Source organism: Homalodisca vitripennis, chromosome X (genome assembly GCF_021130785.1).
Source record: "Homalodisca vitripennis isolate AUS2020 chromosome X, UT_GWSS_2.1, whole genome shotgun sequence".
Lineage (NCBI taxonomy): Eukaryota > Metazoa > Arthropoda > Insecta > Hemiptera > Cicadellidae > Homalodisca > Homalodisca vitripennis.
In genome coordinates this window covers 102786655-102809793 of record NC_060215.1, presented here as the reverse complement: position 1 = coordinate 102809793, position 23139 = coordinate 102786655, and positions in this window count along the sequence as shown.

The following is a 23139-nucleotide window of genomic DNA, read 5'->3' as shown; positions in this document are numbered from 1 at the left end:
TAAATACTGCATGGAAATTCAATATTTTAAAAAGAATATTTTTAAGACAATAAAGTGCTTAGGTCAGTAGGTGAAGCTTCAAAGCGTATGGCTAACCATTTTTAACCATATTCAGATTTGTGTTGTAACAATTGAACGCATTGGAATAATCTTTAAAAGACGAATGAGTATAACGTATGGTTTATACGTATTGTAATTAGAATGTTGCTTATAACACATAGTACTCAATATGTGAATTAAAGTAAGGGACTTCAGTGATGTCATTGAATAAATGTTATCTTTAATGAATTAAAAGAGTATGAATATTATATTAAATTGTTTCATTCAAATAACTTTAGCTATATATCTATAGTTAGTTTTCATGTTCTTTGTTTAAACAACCTTTTTTATCTATATATTCAATGATGCCTGAAACCACAATTGGAATGATTATTTACACACGCACGCACGCACACACACGCACACACACACACACACACACACACACACACACACACACACACACACACACGCACGCACACACACACTCATATATATACAGTGACAATTTATATATATATATATATATATTGCATAGCAAATTATTCTGCTTTTACACCAATTTTACCGTTTTGATTTATACAGAAAGGGTACTAGTCAACAGTTAATCATCTCTACATGTCAGACACAAAAACTCAAATACACACAGAATATACCTACGTTCAAGAAACTTAAAAAAGTGTTGTTGACTTGTGTGGTTTACTGACATAATTTCAACACTATTAAAACAACAAAGTATAAAACTTTTGGAGACATCTATTTATTTACTTAAGAGTTATTATAGATTGATTAGTGACTGATAAATAGATTCAGACTGATAGATTTCATAGGCAGGTCAGATTTGATTGATGTACAGCACAGCTCAACATGTTTGATTATATGATAGTATTCTAATCTTTAAACCCTTTTTTGTCGACACAGAAAAAGTTATGAAGCCCGTTCAGTGCAAATATGATCAAATTTTAGTTGGTTAAAGTTATGGTCAAACACTTTAAGCAATTGTTAGTGTGTTTCAGAGTTTAATTACTAATATTTGAAAACTAATGTATCTTTTAAGCATAAAAAATACAAATTAGACGTGAAATAAGGTATTTTGAAGACAACTTAGATTGCATTCAAAATAAAGTTCCTGAAAATAGATAATGCATCTGGTCTAGCCACTATTTTGCGAACTCAATAAGTAAACATTGAAGTCACAGAGTGTGATTGGTCACAATTGTGTAGACAGCAGTGACTTGTTTGTGAATATGATTTTGAGCACCTTATCTAGTGTACGCTTAATTACAATTTTAGATACGTCTAGAATTCATGAAAATCCTCTTTTTGCTCTTAATGCAATTTTGAGCTTAGGAAGAGGAATCATAGATATGCAACGGTTTACTGCTTTACAAAGTACTCTTAAGATAGTACCAGTTTTCTTTATATTTGCTACGATTGTATGTTACAAATGGAAAACACGATGTATGATTCGTTTTGTTCATTTTTTCAACATAAAATGTACCAAATATCCTAACTCATTTTATGCTTTTAAATAATCCACCATCAATAATAAACATTAAACAAAGGGCTCTTAAGGTTACATTGAACAATAATTAAATGAACGTGTACGTAGAAAACCTAACATGATCACACATGAAGCTGTTACGTTTGTAAAAGTTTAATTTAAGAAAAAAATATCCTACCTTTCTAGGAAAGGTTAGGACTAAATAGACCTCTCTAACAATTAACCTGGGGACCAAAGACTCTCCAGTTTCTCGTTCTTTTGTTTGATTATCTTTAAATGTTCCCCCTAAAGTGCATTGGCATCCCTGTGTGATCGGCCTATCAAATGTTGTGTTTCTCGTACGATTTATTTACTCATTGTGTTTGTACTGTGTTCATGAACTTTAAACTATGACGACTCCAGATAAATAATCCTTGCTTTCCCTAGAAGTGTGGAACCAGCATACTATATGTCAGTTGTAATTTATGTGTATTGTGCGGAACCAGCATAATGTATGTCGGTTCAGTTTTTCATTGAAAATAATTATTTATCTTCAAACAATCACCATGTTTTTGGTATCATTGAAATTGGGAGATTGCACTCTACAATTTTAATATAAACTTTTTTTCTAAGTTCAATATTACGCTCGTGGTGAAATGTTTTCTGAAGAAGTCATCATTTGAGTTGAATTTTGCGGGTGGCCGGGTCAAAGAATACGTCATTTTCAACCAATCACAGCAAGTTAAGTATTGCCTGCAAACAGTGCTGCTATATGTCAATAGACGCGGAATGAAATATTCTTTCTTCCAGTGCAAACACAAAGTCATTAGAACGAATAGTTGATTTACTATGAATATTCTAAAAAGGGACAATTCTAAAGTTGTAAACCAGCATATTTTATGCAGGTTAGTATAATAACATTCACACAGTTATTTATTGTCAATAAAGAAAATAAAAAAAAACAGTGTAAAGTGAAAGAAATTATCTACCGGTACAATCTTTTAGCGGTAAATTTAGTTCAGTAGGTTTCCGGCAGTGCAAAACGAAAGAGATGAATCACGGCGTCGCATCAAGACCAACCCAACCCATCCCTGTCGGCCATTTTATTTCACCACGAGCTTATTTTTTTACCGATTATCATAATTTGTTTAGATCTCTATTTTTTCAGGTTGAAATACTCTACTGCATAAATGCATATGAAATGACAAAAACATTATAAAACAATTTTGAACTATAATATCTATTGTTTATATATTGTCAAAAAATTTACAACGCAAGGTTTTACGATATTTGACGCACAACATTAATTTTTTAATCAATTTCAAAAACTATTGAGTGTATTTCTTTCAAACATTATGTGCTAACATAATATAACAGCTAAAACATTTTAAAATTGTTTTAATATTTTTTTACATTGCAGACCAGATTAATTTTTATGGGTAAATTCCTCAACTTGTGACTGTTAACAAAAAATGTTATAACTCAGTTCCTTTTCAAAGTATTTGAACATATCTTATATTTTATTTTAGCAAAATAAACATAATTACTAAGTGTATATTCAAAAATGAAATAAAAATAAAGTATAAGTGAAAATCTTTAGCTTGTTTCTGCATTTTGTTAAAAAATATTTTCTTTTTTCAAAATATTTTTTTTTGTTTAATAGAAAACTTTAGTTTAATAGAAATTTTTAATATATTTTCTAATTTTGCATAAAATTCTCTACATTTAACATTTTGACCTTACTGTAATATTTCAATACCTTACAGAGGTCCAAATATGAAATTTTCATATAAAACTTTTTGCAATTTCTCATTATTTTCATGAAAGTATATACTAAACCAATGAACATCAAAACATTTATTCCTATTTCAAATAGTAAAACTTCTGAGAAGAAAAACGATATTTAAAAATATATGTTTTCTTGATATTAAGTATTTTTTACGAATTTTTTAATAAACCCTTGCAACACGTCGAAAATGGACCGACGTTTTATCTTTGGTAACATGGACACACTTCTGGGGTTAAATATTTATTAACACCGTCACCTGAAGATGATTTGTTAAAAGTTGAAAGAAACTATAGTAGTGTATGACTACAGTTAGAACTGTTTGATGAAGGTACTCAGTTATGTTATTAGCCAATCCGTAATTCAAGGCTATATCATATGGAAGTGATTACATCTTAGCTTACAATTATCCAGCTTGTAAAACTGTGCTACAAAATTTGTTTAGTATTATACTCATACCATAAAATCAAAATCATGATTATTGCTAATAATAAATGTTTCTTTAGGTAATAGAAGTGTATTTGTCTTGTATACATTTTCAGAGAAAGGGACATGAAATGTTGCCTGTAACATCTTTTATAGGTTTCTTTATATTTCCAGATGTCATATTTTTAATTTGTTTTCACGTAATATCAAGACGATTTCAAAAGTAGCAAAGAATATATCAATAGATATATTAACGAGTACTCCAAGATGTGAGAGCAAAATTCCACTAGTAAATTTAAGAACTTATTATTAGTTGTATATTATGAAGCAAAATGGTAGATGTTTACTTCTTTTTTATTATATCCGTAAGGTATTATTGTAACGAGCGAAACAACTTAATTATGGTAAAAATAATGACTCACATTGGGATTTAGTCTAATTGAAATTTTGTCAAACTCAGTCTTCGCACAGTCACGATGAAAATCGTCATGAATAAAATTCTTGCACGCTATGTTTTTAAATGTATTCCAATCGTATATTATGTGCATAGAGGTAGAAATTATTTTGCTGTCAAAACTGCTTTCAGTATCATTGACAGCATTGAGTTGATTATATCTGGTTCTAGTAGATCCATGCCTAATATATCTTGTTTGTTAATTAAGTATGCTTTGGGAGTTTATGTAGAAAAATGTGCTTGTTTTATAACTGAACAAGAGGTAATTACTAAACTTCTCTTTAACACAGGAAGTTCCCACTCTAGACACACAATTATCTATACATGTAGGTCTCATCGTCAGTCACCACATTACTTGGCCTTCCCAAACTGACCCAATGTGTAGGATAGTCTCCTCTATGCTCTTCGTGGTAAGATCATTTGCTTTCTGTAGTTGAATCATCATCTAATTCTTAACTATTTAGTTATGCTAAGGTATTGCATTCTCTTAAGTGACCCAGAGTCAAATATATTCTTTGAGTGAATATACGAGTACGTCACGCGAATTTGAGCTGTCCGGGATGTCATACGATACAAACTGAGCCTCAGTTTTGGGTGTCTTGAATATAACTGAAATTGATATATTGAACCCTTCAGTACAGTATACAAATTATGAGGGAGCAGATCCACCAACACACATTAGGATAGAATTATTCACCATTATATTCTTACGAAACAATTTTTTTAAACATCCTAGTAAATACTTCACGGTTAGGAAGAATGGGAGTTAAGACTAGATTAATCTCCTGAACAAGATGTGATTCGTTATGGGGGAGAGTTCATTGATCACTGCTTAAATCGTCTAACTTAAAAGTGTTTTAGAAGTATTTGACAACTATTATGTGAATATTTATAGCATTAAGATACCAGAATTAACAAAGTTATTTTCGGTCAGATGTGAAAGGCGTGTTGTACTGTTAAATATAAAAATTCATTTAACTTATCGTTTATTTGCTTCTGTGTACTTTGTTTCAATTATTTTGTTAAGAATTGTTTCTATATTTAAAATATGTTTTCATCTATTTTATAGTGAAGTTACAGAGTTTTTGCCAAAAGATAAAAACTGGTTCGTTTACTCCAAATTTTTGTATTTGAAACGGGTTTTCTAAAAAAAACTTAAAATACAGTTCTGTAGCTTATTTCGTTAAATTTGACATGGAAAACACCACAAGAAACTATTAAATTGATCATCAAATCTACCTTACCAGAAATTCAGGAACACCTTTTTTTACATGGTGAACTGAAATCAGGGTGAAATATTTCGCTACCCGTATTTCGTTAGCGAAGAATTTCCGAAACTATATTTATATAAACTTTTTTCAATATTATTACATGTAGAGTGAGCTTTTACAGTTTCTGCATGTGGTCGTAAACCACCATGTATAAGTAAAGATGTTAAACACGTATAGTAAGAGCAATAATAAGTCAACATTGTTAAGTAAATTCTTTTCAAACAAGTGACATTGTTAGTAATTAAATCATGTTTACAGAGAAATTATTTGTCAGTCCGTGGGTGATTTTATCATATGGTGGATCCGAGTCACTCGCTATTAATCTTTGTCAATGTCACTGCCACTGACTGATGTTTTGAAAATATTGTTATCAAACATGTATAAAAAAAATTTAAAACATGTATTATTAATATGGCGGATATTCAATAATTTATGGCGTCTACTAATTATTAAAAATTTTTCATTTTTATTCTTGTAATATTTAAAATTCAGTTCCTCCTTAGAAACAACAAGAATAAATACAACCAATGTTTGAATTCATAAATGTACAACTTTCTTATATTGAAAGCAAACAATAACATATGTATCAATATCCATCTCCCAAACTGTCTATACGTTCCGATAAAAAGTATTTACTGTAACAGTTTCCTTTCTCATTCTAGTTAATAAACATGTACTTTGTTATATATACTGATATACGTTTGAGTTTAAAAACGTACATCATGTTTCCTACGAATATTAAAAGTGGATTAGCCCAACAAATAGAACAAATTTTAATACCATAATACGATTTTTCCACTTAAATATGTTAAGACGTGAAATGAAGGTAAAGATAATAAATTTAATACGTGACTTAGACACCTTTCCACCATAAAATATTGTCATCTATTTCAGATATTTAAACATTAATATGACACACTTAATAGGGCAAACAGTATTTAGGGAGGTAAATACAGGGTGAGGTTTTGAAATGTCGAGTTTAGCCTTTTTGGCCACGTATTTCATATTATCCAAAGGGCAAAGGATACACTGATCGGCTTTGTAGACTTAAAGCTCAGGTTATAGTTACTAAAAAAGTAAATCTCATAGTAGTACTGATTATTTAAGTATTTTATACCTGCTGTTTTGTATACGGAAAAGAGGACGTATAAAGAATTAAGGAATGACCTACGCGATTTATGTTCTTCATTAAACAGCATGACTATGTGTCCATTTTCGAGTACTTCCAAATATTTTGCAAACCATGTATCGATCTTTATTACCAGCTGAGCTGTATTTAGCTTCAACATTTTTTTATGAAGAAATTATTTGTTGTCTTTACATAGTAAAGAATTTTGTAATTTTAAAGTTACTTTTTTAGCCTAATTTGTTATAATACTTATTCAAAATATGAATAAATGTTGATAGTTCTCGCGAAAAATATTTAGCATTATTTAGCACACATCATCGATATGATAGTTCCATTTAAATCCTCCATCAAATTTTATTCCTGGAAATTTAGATAAATAACGTTCCTCTAGCATGGTAATATCAACCATAATGAAAGCTCACCCCCCTGCGCCTACTGCATGATATTCACAGAAGAAATTCACAGCAACCCACTACCGAACTTAAAAACCTTAGTTATAATATATATTACAAATTGTGGCTTAGCTGTAACAAATATTGACTTGTAATTCGATTTTTCATAAAGTATTAAAGTTTCAATCATAAATTTACCTTTGGGGACCAATTCTTTTCATTGTTTATCCTAAACATAAAAAATAGGCTTATTCGGAGGCATTATCAAGCACAAACAGAATCAATGAGATAGTTGCATTTCAATTTCCATATTAAGGTTTAAATATATACATTTACTTGCCTACTCAACTTACAAACCACACATATATTTGACGCTACAAAATTATATTACGAATCTTGAACTACTCAAAAAATGTATAAATTTTACTTTTTAAGACTTTTGTGTAGTTAAATAAAAATATTATTTTAAAAATAGCCATTTCAGTGTCTTTCGCTGTACATTCTATATTTTCTACTTATTTCTTAAGCCAATTATGATGTTAGGAGGATGAGTTAGAATGTTTTAGCTTGAACTCTAGCCTTCTTAAGTGGGTTTAACACCAACTCTATATTTTAAATAGTTACTTAATCAAAGGAACTAAATAATATTATAACTTACACCAATACCACCTACAACTTAGTGGTCTTGCTGGTGTTATGCTGGCATTAAATCAGTGTATTCTTGTATGTGCATAAAAGTCAATAGTTGAAAGATATTACTTTTGTACTGATACGATATATTGATTATTTTGAATTTATGATTTTTATTTTATTTATGATATATATATATATATATATATATATATATATATATATAAATATATAGATAAATATAATCTATTTTCTTATGTTTACCAACTTATTTAAAGTTTCTGATAATAATTTATTGCTGATAATAATTTATCAGAATAAATTATTATATTTATAATAATTTATTCTGATATAATTAATTTAGGTTTATCAGAATTTTGAAAGAGGCAAAGTTTATTTTTATTTCATAAATAAATTACTCTCGTAATAAAGTATTCAGTTGTGTGTCTATTTAATGCATTTTGCGCACGCAAATGAGGAATCCTAGAATAGTATACATTTACATATGAGCTGATTTCTTATGTTTGTTACATAACTTGCACTTCAAACTAAACGTTACATTATTAATTTCACTGCATTATACAAGATTTATGTTTTTATCCATTATTTAAATACTAGGATAAAGCAAAGCTCCAATTGTGTATATGAAAACGACAAAACTTTCTCACTTCTACAAAGACACAAATCCGATATTCAAGTCAGTATGTGTACTCTCTTGAGTAGAGAAAATACATATACTACAAGAAGTTCAAGAACCATTTTCCCTCAAACTTTATCACTTAAAGAGGAATGTATATGTTTTCCTTAATTCCTAAAGGAAGGAGATATCTCTTAATATTTTGTTATAAGGACGTTTAATCACACAAAGATTTACAGCGTAATTTGGTTATTTATGATCCAAATCTAAAATACAATTGTAAAACTCTTTGTAGGACTCATCTATTAGCACTAGTTTAAACAATTAACATTTATTCTATCACCAAGCACAAAATACAAACTGTAATATTAATATACAGGGGGTTCTCTGAATTAGCAATAAGCTACGAAGGTTAACTATAGTCAAAGGTAATATGTTTATTTTTCATATGTTTTGGATGTATTTAAGGCTGTATAGATCCATTTTATATCAGCTGTATCTTACAAATAAAAATGAAACGTCTCTTAAAGTAGGTTTATAAGTTATAGAACTAAGTTTATAGTTATATTATTTTACTTACCTCTCATGTTATGTACAGCTCATGTAGAGAAGAATATTAATAAAACATATATTAAAAAAGTAAGCGCTCTGTGGTGTAATGGTAGCACATTCACCCGGCAAGCGAGAGATCCGGGTTCGACTCCCTGCGGAGCAAGTACTTTTTGTGAGTCAATGTTTATTGAAATTATATATATATATATATAATATACAAAGTTAACGTAATATGTTTGATTAATTATACACACACCGATTCCAGATGTTTTGAACAAAATTTATATTTTCCATTTGTTTTGATTGCACAGTATATTATTGTACATGTTTTTTTTTTCATAATAAATTTAATGTACAATAAACAAATAAAACGTTCCTAAATATATTGTATCCATATCATTAAACAGTCTGGAGACTGACTGGAATTGAAGCAAAATAAATAAAATGAAACAAGTCTCAAGCTGTAACGATAACCACTCTAATATATCTTTGATCTTAAAGGTACATTACGAAAGGGTTGATGATAATTATAACAGTCTTTCAGCCCTTTCAAAAGATTTACATTGCATTCTTACTGCATTTTATTACAACTTATAGAGACTTGATGAAACCATAGCTAATTATAAAATAATGTAATGCCCTTTAGTGACAGGTTAAAGATAGTTCATGAAACAACCTTGGTTGTTATTAACATAATAATTCAGATGTAAGTTAAATTAGAAACCAACCACTTCGAAATTGATACTATACACATTACAGGTAAGTGGATTGGACTCATAATATACTAAATGTTTCTTGTTCCTCATAGCATATTAGACAGCCTAGAAGTAATTAATATTAGCATTCTTAGCAAATTTACACACAAAAATACTTACCGCTCTAGTAAGAAAGAAATATATTTATTTATCTACTGTGCCTGCAACAATGGAACCAATTTTAATTACAATCAAAAGTTAAACTTACGTTATAACACAAAACTGAGATAGTAATTTGATGTGAATAAACCTCTTACATAATTTAAATAGACGTTAAAATCTCCTATTTTTGTTTGGCAATAGGTTAGTTTATGGTTACCGCATAATACTGTACTCTAATAAAATAATAATAACATTCCTTTGAATAAAGTTCGTTTTTTATAATAAAAGGATGGTTAAGATGATAGTTTTTCTTTTTGATATCAATGATTCAAAACATTTAGCTTTACTCAGTGAGTACCAAACTTTTATAGTAAACTAAGTAAATATATTCTGTTACATCTCAACAGCAAAGAACCTGTTAAATCCCCATATTTATAAAAATGTAAAATATTTAGACATTACTAAAATATAATGTAACGTAAATAGGGACAAACAATCTTGGAAACAAAAGGAATGATAAGGAGACGGTCGCTGTTCTTGGAGAGAGAAAGAATTGAGAGCGTTGGGGCTTATCTTCCTACTTCAATCTCCAGCCCCTCTGTTCCGCATTAAGGGAGAATCCCAGCATTTTGTACAACTCTGTTTCTAAAATAAAGCTCGTTAACATTTACTCTGGAAGCCCACTACCAGATGAGTTTGAATCTATCTATTACGTTCCGTCTGGTATAAATGTTATAAATGGTATAAAGTGTGCATTGATGCCTTAGTAGTAAAAATATATCTCCAGAATACACTATAAGGAACTGGATCATATATAATATTAAAGTTATTATTAAATGGAAGCTGTTTTTAGTAACTGTTAGACTTAGATAATATATCAAAATAAACGAATTATAGGAATATATAAAATTAAACGGTTATAACAACGCAGTAAGTTGTTATGTTTCGTTCTATGTAAATATTTTTATCTTACTTTAAATGTTTATTAAGAGTCAATTAAACAGAGTAATATAGTTTAAACAATGGATACTAGTATTCAAAGTTTTGATACATTAAATAGTATTTTTTTTCGTCCCAGCAAAACAATCATAATATAAAATTCTTATATGCTAACATTAGAAGCACGAGAAAGAACTTTAATAGTTTACTAGCTGAATTTGATCAGGTTAAAGATAGCATTGATTTCTTAATTTTAAGTGAAGTTTGGATTGGAAGTGACGAATGTAACCTGTACAATATAAAGGGTTATACAATGTATGCTCAATGCAACGATAGATACAGAGCGGGAGGAGTAGTTTGCTTTGTAAAAAATAGTTTAACTGTAACACAAATTGTTAATGTAAAAATGTACACTGCTGATGTGTTGTTGTTAGAAGTTAAGACAAAAAAATCATATTTTAACTTACTTTGTGTATACAGATTGCATGAATTTACAGAGAATAACTATAATATTGAAATAGGAGAGTTACTAAAAGAAATAAATAATAATAATATTATAATAGGAGATATTAACTTAAACTTATTGGACATAACAGCTACATGTTGCCAAAACTATATTAGTACAATGCTAAATAATGGATTTGTATCAATGGTTAACGTTCCGACAAGGATTACACCAGTGTCTAAATCATGTATTGATCATATTAGATATAAAAATATGAATATTTTTGATATTGCAACTTTTGATATAAATATTTCTGACCATTTAATGCTAGGTTTGATATTGAAGGGAGTGGAATTTAATCCACTAAATAAATTAAATGCCCCTAATAAAAATAAAATTGACTATGACAGTGTAATAAATAAGCTAGGGCAAGTTGATTGGAATAAATTGTATACACTGAATAATGTCAATGTATGTTATAATGAGTTCCATGAAACTCTCAATGAAATTGTAAATAGCAGCATAAAAAATGTACGATTGGTTAAGAAAGTAGATGTAGCTAGATTAAGAACACCTTGGATAACAGAAAGTATACTAAAAAAATTGATAAAAGAAAGAAATTATATAAAATGTCGAAAAAAAGGCCATATGATACGCAATTTTTACAATATCTACAAAGATATTGCTTTAATCTAAATAATTTAATTGACTCGACCAAGAACCAATATTACTCTAACAAACTTCGAAGTTGTCAAGGAGATGTTTCTCAACAGTGGAGAATTGTAAATAATTTAACTGATGGCAAAGCAGATAAGACAGTACACAAACTAGAATTGGATGACGGTTCTATTGTTGTTGAGCAAAGTATAATAGCAGACATAGCAAACAAATACTTTGTTAGTGTACAATCAGATGTAGATAGTGGCAGTGATACCCAACTATCGCAGTTAACAAGCAGTTATAATACTAGAAATTCCTTTTATTTAATCCCTACTACGGTTATGGAAGTGTATAATATTATTAATAACTTAAAAAATAAGAAATCCTCGGGGTATGACAATTTTAGCGTAGATCTAATTAAAAACATAGCATTAGAAATAGCCCCAATCCTCTCGCATATTATTAATTTAAGCTTCTCTACGGGAATATTTCCCGATAAATTAAAGTTAAGCAAAATTGTACCATTGTTAAAAAAAGAAAATATTTATACAAAAATAATCTAAGGCCTATAAGTCAATTATCTGTATTCTCTAAGATAATAGAAAAAGCTATGAAAACCAGATTAGTAAATTACCTAAATAGTTACTCATTAATTAGCAATAATCAATTTGGTTTTACAAAGGGCAGATCTACAGAGGACGCCCTAATCAAAGTAACCGACAATATTCTCTCTAATTTAAATAACAACAACAAAATAACTGGGCTCTTTATTGATTTTAAGAAAGCTTTCGACTTAGTCAATCATAATATTCTATTCGAAAAGCTGGCAGCTGTGGGAGTAAGGGGTGTGGCCTTGGACTGGTTCCGCAACTATCTAAGTGGCCGTTATCAGTGTGTAAAAGTCGGAAACAGTTCGAGCTCACCTCTTCCGATCGCTATAGGTGTTCCCCAGGGGGCAGTCCTCTCTGCCAATCTGTTCCTTGTGTTCATTAATGATCTCCTTACTCAAAATTTTCGCGGACAAATCAACGCGTTTGCTGATGACATCGCCTTATTTTATTCAAGTCAAAATGTTAATACTATTTGGGAAAATATTGATAGAGACTTGATCAAATTAAGACATTGGTGTAGTATAAATAAAATGGAGATAAACGTGAGTAAAACCAAGTTTGTTAATTTTGATTTAAGAGGTTTTGACTTCCACAAACAGCTACAATACCATACTATTAAATGTACCGATACTTCAACTAATTGTAACTGTCAAATAATTGAAAAAGTGAATAGTTATAAATATTTGGGAGTTACATTAGATGAAAATATGACATGGGAAAAACATATTGTAAACTTACATAAGTCAATTGCCTTTAATATAAGAAAATTCTACTTCTTAAGAAATATATGTGACCAGTCTTTGATGCGTTCACTGTATTTTGCATTAATTCATTCTCGAATTCAATATGGAATAATTTGTTGGGGCAACGCTTTCAAATACTTAATAGACAAACTAAGAGTTACACAAAACCATTTTATACGAATCATTAAGGCAAAACGAAAATGGGAAAGTTCTTTTCCTATCTATTCTGAATTAAAAATATTACCGATCCAACATCTATATATATTTAAAGTTCTCAGATTGTTCTATATCAGAAGCGGAAATCAAGGCACTAATACTCTTTTTTATAAAACTCGAAGTTTACATAAACATTTTTTTAGAATCCCAAAAGTTAACAAAATTATTTTTAGACAGGCTTATGGGTACAATGGCCCTAAGTATTTCAACCAGTTACCAAATAATATAAAAATGTGTACCAATTTAAAAGGTTTCTGCAATCAAATGCTATCTTGGCTATTACAAAACGCCGAAATTGACTTTTTAAATTCAGTCTTAAGTTAGATAAAAATTGTATACCTCTTAATGTCATAAGCTATCATTGTTTTTTCTTAATTTGTTCTGTTTGTTCTTATGTTTGTCACACACAGTGAAGGAAATATTAACTTGTATGAAACTGAACATATATAAAAAGTAAGTAGTCGAGTAAAAAGTATATTTACTTGCAAGTAAATTCCATGTATATCTGCGAATTTATTTACGTTTATTAGCCTTAGCCTATCTCAATCTAAATGGTAAATCTTGCATGTAATGTAAAATTGTAATCAATGAATTGGTTAATTTAGCACAGTTGTTTGCAACAGATGTTGCGGATTTTTTATTTTGATTTGTAATAAATTGTATTTATAGTAATGCAGGCGTGCTCGAGCTTTATAATGTTTTGTAAAAAATACTGAACTCATGTTGGCCATATACTAGTAACAGGCCAACATTATTTCCATTTATTACATGTATTTTATATTTACCTTATTTATATGGAAATAAATCATTTATTCATTTATTCAGTATAGGTAACAGCAGTCTACGCAATTTATCCTCATAATTAAGTTATAAATACTAACTAAAATATCCATTTTATTTTGTTTTAATAACACGCATACTAAAGAATGTTATGGAACTCTTCTCTTTGTATTTATTTATAAACAAAAATATATGTCTTACCATTTAGGTGCTCGCTAAGAAATTTTTTTCAAAACTTTCCAGCTTAACAATGTACATACGTGGAGAACCACAATGCTTTTAATTACACTAATAAAAATAAAACCAAATTCACTGAATGATTCAGCAAAAAATTTTAGAAATCAAAGAGATTTGCACATGTGTTGCACTTACCTCTTGGGTGATCGCTAAAAATGGGTTTGAAAACTTTGCATACTAACCACTGAACCTAAGAAATCCCGCGATATTGTTAATGCTAATGGTTATCACCTTCACGATTTTTAAAACTTAGAAATTTACAAATGAGCCCAACATGAGAAGGTATGCTTAAGGCAAATTAGGTACGTTCTTATAACAAATCGCGATAAATATTTTAAACATATATAAGTAAAGGGTTAGCCAGTGGAACGGGAAGATTGGAGATGGCCTTGACAGTTGGAATGTGAGTGGTGGGGGTAATAGTGGCCGGCTCCTTTCTACCTGCGTGTCCCGCCATTTAGTTGAGATGGATCGTTGGACGGGTGAACGTCGCGGCTACGCGGTTAAAGCGTATTATACGAATGGTGGGAGTTTGGTGAAAACGCGATGTGCTTTTCTACGCCATTTTAACATACCGCGCAACAGGCCTGTTCCTTCGGATAGCGCAATTCGTTCGTGGATAAACAACCTTGAACAAACTGGATCTACGTTTAAAAAACGAGGTGGGAGTGCAAAAACCGTTCGAACCCCTCAAAATATCGCTACTGTTCAACACACAATGCTCAGAAGACCACGCTGATCTGCCAAACAACATGCTCTACGCCTTGGAATAAGTAACACTTCGGTGAGAAGGATTCTTCATCAAGATTAAAATTTTCACCCATACAAAATACAGATTGTGCAATCTCTCAAACCAACTGACCATCAGAAACGCTTACAGTTTTGTGAGGAAATTGCCAGAAGATTTGAAGAAAATGTCGACCAAGTATGGATGAGTGATGAGGCGCATTTCCACCTCTCTGGTTTTGTTAATAAACACAACTTCAGATACTGGTCTGAGGAAAACCCTGGCGCACTTAATGAAACGCCTCTTCATGCTGAAAAAGTGACGGTTTGGTGCGCAATGTCAGCAAGAGGAATCATAGGCCCAATTTTCTTTGAGGATAGCAATGGAAGTGCTGTGACTGTTAACTCTGTGCGTTACGTTGCAATGATCCACAACTTTCTTACGCCACAACTCTCCCGTTTTCCAGTAAATGAACACACAATGTTCCAACAAGATGGGGCAACAAGCCACACTACAAAAGTTGCTATGAATGCTGTGAATGATTTGTTTCCAGGTGGCGTCATTTCCCGAAACGGGGATATCCCTTGGCCCCCTCGCTCTCCAGATTTGACAGCCTGTGACTTTTTTCTATGGGGTTACTTACAATCCACCTAGAACTATCCCTGCCCTAAAAAAACGAATTCGGGACAAAATCGAAGGAATACCAGTCAATATGCTGCAAAATGTCATGAGAAACTTCCAGGCCCGGCTGCAGCAATGCATAGATTCCAATGGAGGACATATGACAAGTGTTATATTCAAAAAATAATTTTTTTCACTTATTGTACAGTAAATGGTTACCTTTTTTCTTTATATTTATAACCATTAAATAATAAAATTAATTTTCTTAAAGAATTAGTTACTTATTTAAATCTTCCCGTTTCACTGGCTAACCCTTTATTATGCCATTGATATACCTAAATCAAATTGTAATTTTGTATTTTTAAGATGATAATATAAACTAACTATCTTTTAGCATGGGGTTTTAAGACAATACAGTTTGTATTTAGTGTTCTGGAAACGGATATCTGACTTGGGCTTCTGCACTGTTATGACAATTTTCTAATTGTCTTATAATATTACTGAAGATGTTTGGTCCCATTCCTTATAATTCTGTCATTCTTTTTATAGTACACCTATCCTGCTTTAATAAAATTAAATAAACCCAGAATAAAAGAAAGAAATGCTGAGTAATTTACCAATAAATAGTATTTTTTCCACACCCTAAACAAACTATTTTAATTAAACTTGTTTCAAAATTATTGAAATGTAATACTATTTATGGAAAAGTTCATGTTATCTAAATTTAAGTTTCTCTCCTTTGAGGTTTAGTGAAGGAACATTTGAGAAGTGAATGGCACTGCTGGGAAAGCAGTCGCGGTTTAACGATAAACCTTGTACCCTTCTGAAGTATGTCAAATCTATACTTTAGTTACAAAGACCTAAAATATAGGGTAAACTATACATTAGTTGGCACCTTTAGCTGCCAATACAATTAATTTTTATTAGTTTAAATTTTATCGGTTTATCACATTTTATTTTAACTGTGCTACCAATTAAATCATTACAATAGACTATAACTTTAAAAATTGAAGAATGATTTTTTAATTTGAATGAATGATAATTTTAATTAATTTTATAAAAAGTACAAACAATTTTACAGTTATTGGCACCCATCTCATAGTACTTGTCATAGCCAAGCATAGTTATTGGCACCTTATGCCAATGACTAAAAAGTTAAATTGTAAGATGAATACATTAATTGACACCTCTTATACATATGTTTAACGGATAATAGAGTTTGTATTATACTTAATAGTTCATCAAGAAACTCATCATATCAACACATTTGAATGTTTTCACTAAATTTAACTAAAAACACAATAATTTAGGCCTTAATAATTTTGTACTACCCAATTTTTTACTGGTAGGGCCAATGTATTTGCTTAGGCATTTTATAATAGGTCATAGGATTTAAGATCAACACTATTAATAATATCGTTATTAAGTTCAACACAAGCTGCACAAACAAACACAGGGTCAAACTCATCAAATTCAAAATCACTTGGCAAACATTCTTTATGATAAATCTTATCACACAGATCACATTCAAAATATGTGTCTTTAATGTTCGAAACACACGTGTAGCACAACCCACCCAGCTTTACTTTATTCCCTAAGTTTTTCATTACAACATTTGGTTTGTTGACACTCTTTAGCAAGTCCAGTTTCTGTCCATTTTCTTCTTTTACAACATTATTAGCAACTGTTTTATATTCCTTCTTAGGTGACTTTGCTATGTTTTTTGAAGTTCCACATTTCTTCATCTTTGTCATGTTTTGTGTCTGCCTCTTCTGGTTTTTTTTTTAATTTTATTTTCTTCGCGGGTTTTTTCCTTTCTGACTTCTTTCTCTCCTCTTCAGCCTTCTTTTCCATTTTTTTCCTCAAAGATGGATTTCTATTTCTTTGATGTAATGACAAAGGGAACTCTCTCCGTCTCCCTTTCTCCTTTCCTTTTTGGCGTTTCCAGCCACAATAGTATTTCTGCTATTCTGGATTGCGATGACTGTGGATTTTTAAGAGAGGTTTTGTTAGGTTGTGTAGGTGTCGAGTACCACTGTTGGTTTTCCCTTGACTTAGTAGGTGTTGCATAGCTGCGGTAAATTGAAAAAGGATTTTCATTTTTTAGAACTCCATGGCTTGTGGATAGAAATGCATTTGCGTTATTTTCTACTGGTATATCAATAATTACATTACTCTGATCACAATTTTCACTTTCAATCCTCTTGAATTCATCCCAAACCCTATAGAGTGTATAAAAGAGGGTGTGTTCTGTATTTTTGTTGACCTCAGAATCGATGTTAACAAATTTGTCAAGGATTTCATCGCCCACAATTCCTTCAAACTGTTCAATGGTGATGGTTTAGTTGGGTGTGCTGCTCTCGTCAACTTTTTTACGTTCTTTTCCAAGACACTTTGAAAAGTCTATGGCATCCGATTTCCACGGATAAAGGCCACAAGCCTTAAATCCATTGTTTAGGGTTTCGGGTTTTATCGCTTCTACGACTTCGTTTAAAAGGGGTGCAACGCATTCCCTGGTGACTGCCTCCGTAGGATGATTTTTTCTATATTTCATCAAAGCTTGGTTTCAGCCAGCTTTTATTGGTCGAAATGCAGCAACGTCTGCAGATTGCAAAATACGTTTTACATTTTGATACAAAGCTACTAAAATTATCTGTAGCTCACTGCACAGAGTACTCAATTGATATGATAAATGACTCTTATGCCCATCCACGAATAAGATTACAGGCAATGTAACCTTATTTAATATCAAATAAGTGTTGAAGATGTTGCCTATATACTCATAAAAAAGCTCAGCTTTCATCAAGCCATTATCACTGTGGCCGATGCCTCAATTGTCTGGGACAGAATTAACAATAGCAGATGGCAACCGTTGGTAGGGATAGATAAGCATAGGTGGAACAACTTTACCGGACGCTGAAAATGTAAACATAGCAGTAACGGCAGACTTCGCCTTTCCTTTGTCTATTTCGTATACATTATTTGAACCAAGTGGAGCTAAAACCTTTGAATTTTTTGGGCACATTTGAAATTTTGTTTCGTCTCAATTGAATATTCCGTCCAGGTTTTTTAAAATTTCCAAAACATTTTCTTAGATAGAACACTCTCAATATTGCTGAACCAAGTCTTAATGTCCATTTCACTTACACAAGAACTGGCTGCCGTGACTGCTTCTGCAGTGCGTTGTGTAATTTTAGGGTGGCGACGAAGGAAATCCTGATACCAACCAATACCAGGTAGCCTTTCTTTAAACGGGTTTGGTCTATTGTTCTGCGTCAAAAATTCCTGCGCTCTAAGCTGAATATCTTCTTTTCTTCTCGGAAATCATTTTTTACTGCAATCGATTATCCATTCTTCAAGCAGATCTTCGTCTTATTTGGTTAATATTGGCGGGGGCCTCGCTCAGCCCTAGCAAACTTTGAGCATAATCGGAACTGGAAATTATATGGCAAGGAATTCCATATTTAGTTGAAGCCGCTTTTTTTGATAGCAATCCATTTTTTACATCATTCAATGCTGCTTGAAGAGCCTCAGGCTTATACCGCTCTTTTGGCATCCTTGGCAGATTTAAAATCTGGAAAAAAACATCGAGATATTAGGCGTATTGTAAAGGGATAGGCTATATTGCTTAGAGATGTATACTTGAATTTAAAATAAAACAAACCTGGAAAATACATGAAATCATATGGTTTCTGTATGAAGCAATCATATGATTTAATTCATTTTTCAGGGTTGTTTTACTTTTAATTCAGCAAAACATAAGTGTTTTTAACTTTAAAAGAAAATTGTAATTAATTAATATGATTCTTCTGAGGGCTCAAAAATTTGCATGCCAATAACTATATCTTGACTCAGTGCCAAGTACTGTGTTGTTACAGTTATTGGCATGCCAAGTCATAACAATAACACCATGCCAAATACTGTAAAATGTTATACTATTTAGAATTTGATTGGTTATTTAACATTCACATAAGATGTTTGGTAACACTAACATAAAAAATTCATTAAGTTTTAAATCTGTTAAAATTGCAGTAGTTGGCACCCAGCGCCAACAACTAAAAAGGCACATTTTACAGTAGTTGGCACCCCCATAGTTCTTTTAATTTGAGGTTATGTACATTGAAAACACCCTGATTAGATCTAAATTACCTCAACATAGAAGGGTAATTTAAATAATTAACAACAATTGTGTGGTGTGATAGCTAAGACAGAGTTTGTATAGCAACATTCTAAACGATTTATTAAGAAATAAGCAGATTTTTACATACCTTTTAATATTGTAGAGCAGCACACATAACCTTAAAATCTTGAGACCACTAAAACCACATGGCAAACTCTACTGGTATTATAGTAACCCAGCAGAGGAACCAGTTTGGCCAAACTAAATGTTATAAAACTGAAAATTCCCACGGGGTGACAACTACTGTAGCAGTGCCAATAATTGACTGGTTTACCCTACATAAAGAACTATTTTAATTGTTAGTATTATTTAAAATGATCTAGGCAGCTTACAAACAATATTTATTCTGCAATATTTATTCTACAATTATCTATTATTTGCAGTTTCATCTTTCTGAAGATTGATATTGCTTTAGTCAATCTAAAAGTCACGATATTCAGATTAATTTTTTGTTTTAATGTTCTGTAAATAACTGTATTATATTCCATAATGTGTTCCCAGGGCAAAACAAAATTTTAATTAAACTAAAATAGAGTGTGTTATTTTCCATTACATTCTTTTAATGAGAGTTATCACTTTGATGATATAACTGCAACATTAAAAAACATGTGAGGGTTCCATCTATAATTTTAACTTTTAAATATCATGTGACACATAGAACCATTTTATATAATGGGACATAGTAGCGAAAAAGTAGTTTAAGTTCCTGTCAAAAGTATGTAGAATGTAATTTACCAAATACTACCAGAATGTTTTAGCCTTGAGTGGTGTCAGATTAAGCATAATTAACTTTGTTTAGCTTTATTCCACTCAATGTAATTAAAACTGGAATGGGCAGTAGAAATGTTGAAAACTGCTGTTTATGCTATGGAATCGGTGACGACTAGCACTATATTAATCTTTTGAAATAGAACTTTACCTGTACTAACTACTTTGTAAATGTAATTTAATGTGCTATAAAATTAACATTTAAGGATTTTAATGTATATATTTAGAGCTGTGTTTAATGAGTTTATTTTTATGCTACAGATATTTACAAATATCACCGATTAAAAAGAAAAACTGCATTGCCCATTATGCAAATAAGTACAGGAAATAATGAGGTGATTAATATTTGTAATAATACGTATATGTAATGATATAACAATTATATCAATAATATATATATATATATATATATATATATATATATATATATATATATATATATATATATGTAACGATAACTTAGGTAGACAGAATATTTTTGTAAGAGGTAAGAAATTCGCAATGTAAAGTACTAAAATGTAGTATTCTTTTAAAGAACTATTTACGCATGAATAAATACTACCATTCAAGATCGATTCTCTTTGTCTTGTCTCCACCTCCGCTTTCTTTCTTTTATAATTTAGTAGCAACATCAAGCTAACACTAAAAAAGCATTATTACAAATATTTTTGGGGAATGCTAAAATTAATATTAAATATACCTTTCGGCTCAGATAGAAGAAGTAGGTAGATTTTGAGAAAACTAAATATCATGTTTAAACTGCAGCCATGATTGAAAGAAATGACGTAGGAAGCTAACCAATGAACCTGGAAAATGTATTGAAAAAGTACGTTTTGTACCAAGTTTGAATTTATTTCAGCATTACTATCATAAGTTCTTGGTAATGGAAAAGTTCCTACGGGATCTAAATGTATATACGAATGCAATGTAACTAACAGAGGACATTTTTAATGCACAAGGTACAGTTGTTAAATGTAGTTTATTAAAAGCATTGCAAATAAATAATTAATTCAATAGAATTTTAGTTTGATAAGTATTTGGTAAAATTCTAGCTGGGAAATCGTTCAAAGGAGAGACAAACATATTTCACTGACTTATTGTAAATCACCTATCCTTGTTACTTTGTATGATGGGTATTTTTTGTTACAATTGTCAAATCATAACTTTGAACTATTTATGTAAAAAAATGCAATATCAGGTATAAATGTATTTTGTGATAGAAACCTACTTTATTTTTCTTAATACAAATATTTTTGCCGGTTTTAAAACTAGTGCATGATAAATTAAATTTAGTGCTGTAACGTTAGAAAGCCTTACCCAAAGGAGTATTTAATTAAATGATTTTGTTTGCTAAGTTTTAAGTTGGTTTTAATAATTTAAATTTTTAGATTTCTATATTGGTTTCTAGTGCATGTTTTACACACGCACGCACGCACACACACACACACACACACACACACACACACACACACACACACACACACACACACACACACACACACACACACACACACACACACACACACACACACACATATATATATATATATATACAAATTTTTATAAAATATGATAATTCTGACACTATAATCAAACAATATGTTCATGAAGGCAATTGTAATAACAAATACCTGTTATCCATCCACACCCATAATAATGGAAGGAAATTTAAAACAAGTTTCCAATATTTCTAAAATATATTACTCATCTATGTGATATATTGTGTTTACGAATGTATAAGACATGCTTTAAAAGAATGAAGCCCTTTTTGTTATGCTTACATGTGTAAGCTATCTGTTGTATTACATAATAAAAAAAGTACATAACAATAAATTATATTTCAAATGTAAAAGTGATAATTTTACAACAAATATTAATTTTTGTAACAAATAAATACTCTACTTATCGAGAATAATATAAAAAACTAATTAGGTGCTAACATTATTTTTTAATTTTTTGCAAAAAAGGGAAGTTGATCCAACCCTCTTAGGAGGTTCCTTTTGCGAGATGAATATTCAAAAGTGCAAGTTGTTCTGTTTGATATGTTCCTACTATCATAGGCTAGCGGCCTATGGGGACGACTAGGAAAAAGGAGAAAGTATTTTTGCAATATAATAAATGTTCCATAGGTAAAGGGGTTCTAAAAGCACCATTTCTATTTGAGGTGATCCATGCATGAGATAAATATTTGTGATTGTCTTTTTAAGATACTTGTAGTTACTGACCAAACATTGCCATATAAATTAATTCCTACTCTGACAGTGACAGAAAGAGGTCTAATGCAAGAAAGCAAATCTTACTTTGGAAAGGAAGAATAGATCCACCAAAAATTTTACGGAACATTTTATGTACATGAGTACATTTATGTACATAAAATTCATTAATGTAATCTCTCGCAGAAGCATAAACTCGTTGGATACGCATACATTCCGACATCAACGTAAGATTTAAGATCATATCGTTAGAGATTATAAGCCATGTCAAAATAAAAGACATAAAAAACAAGAACTAAGTACTTATTATACAAATTACACTTTGACCCTTGGGTAGATGAAC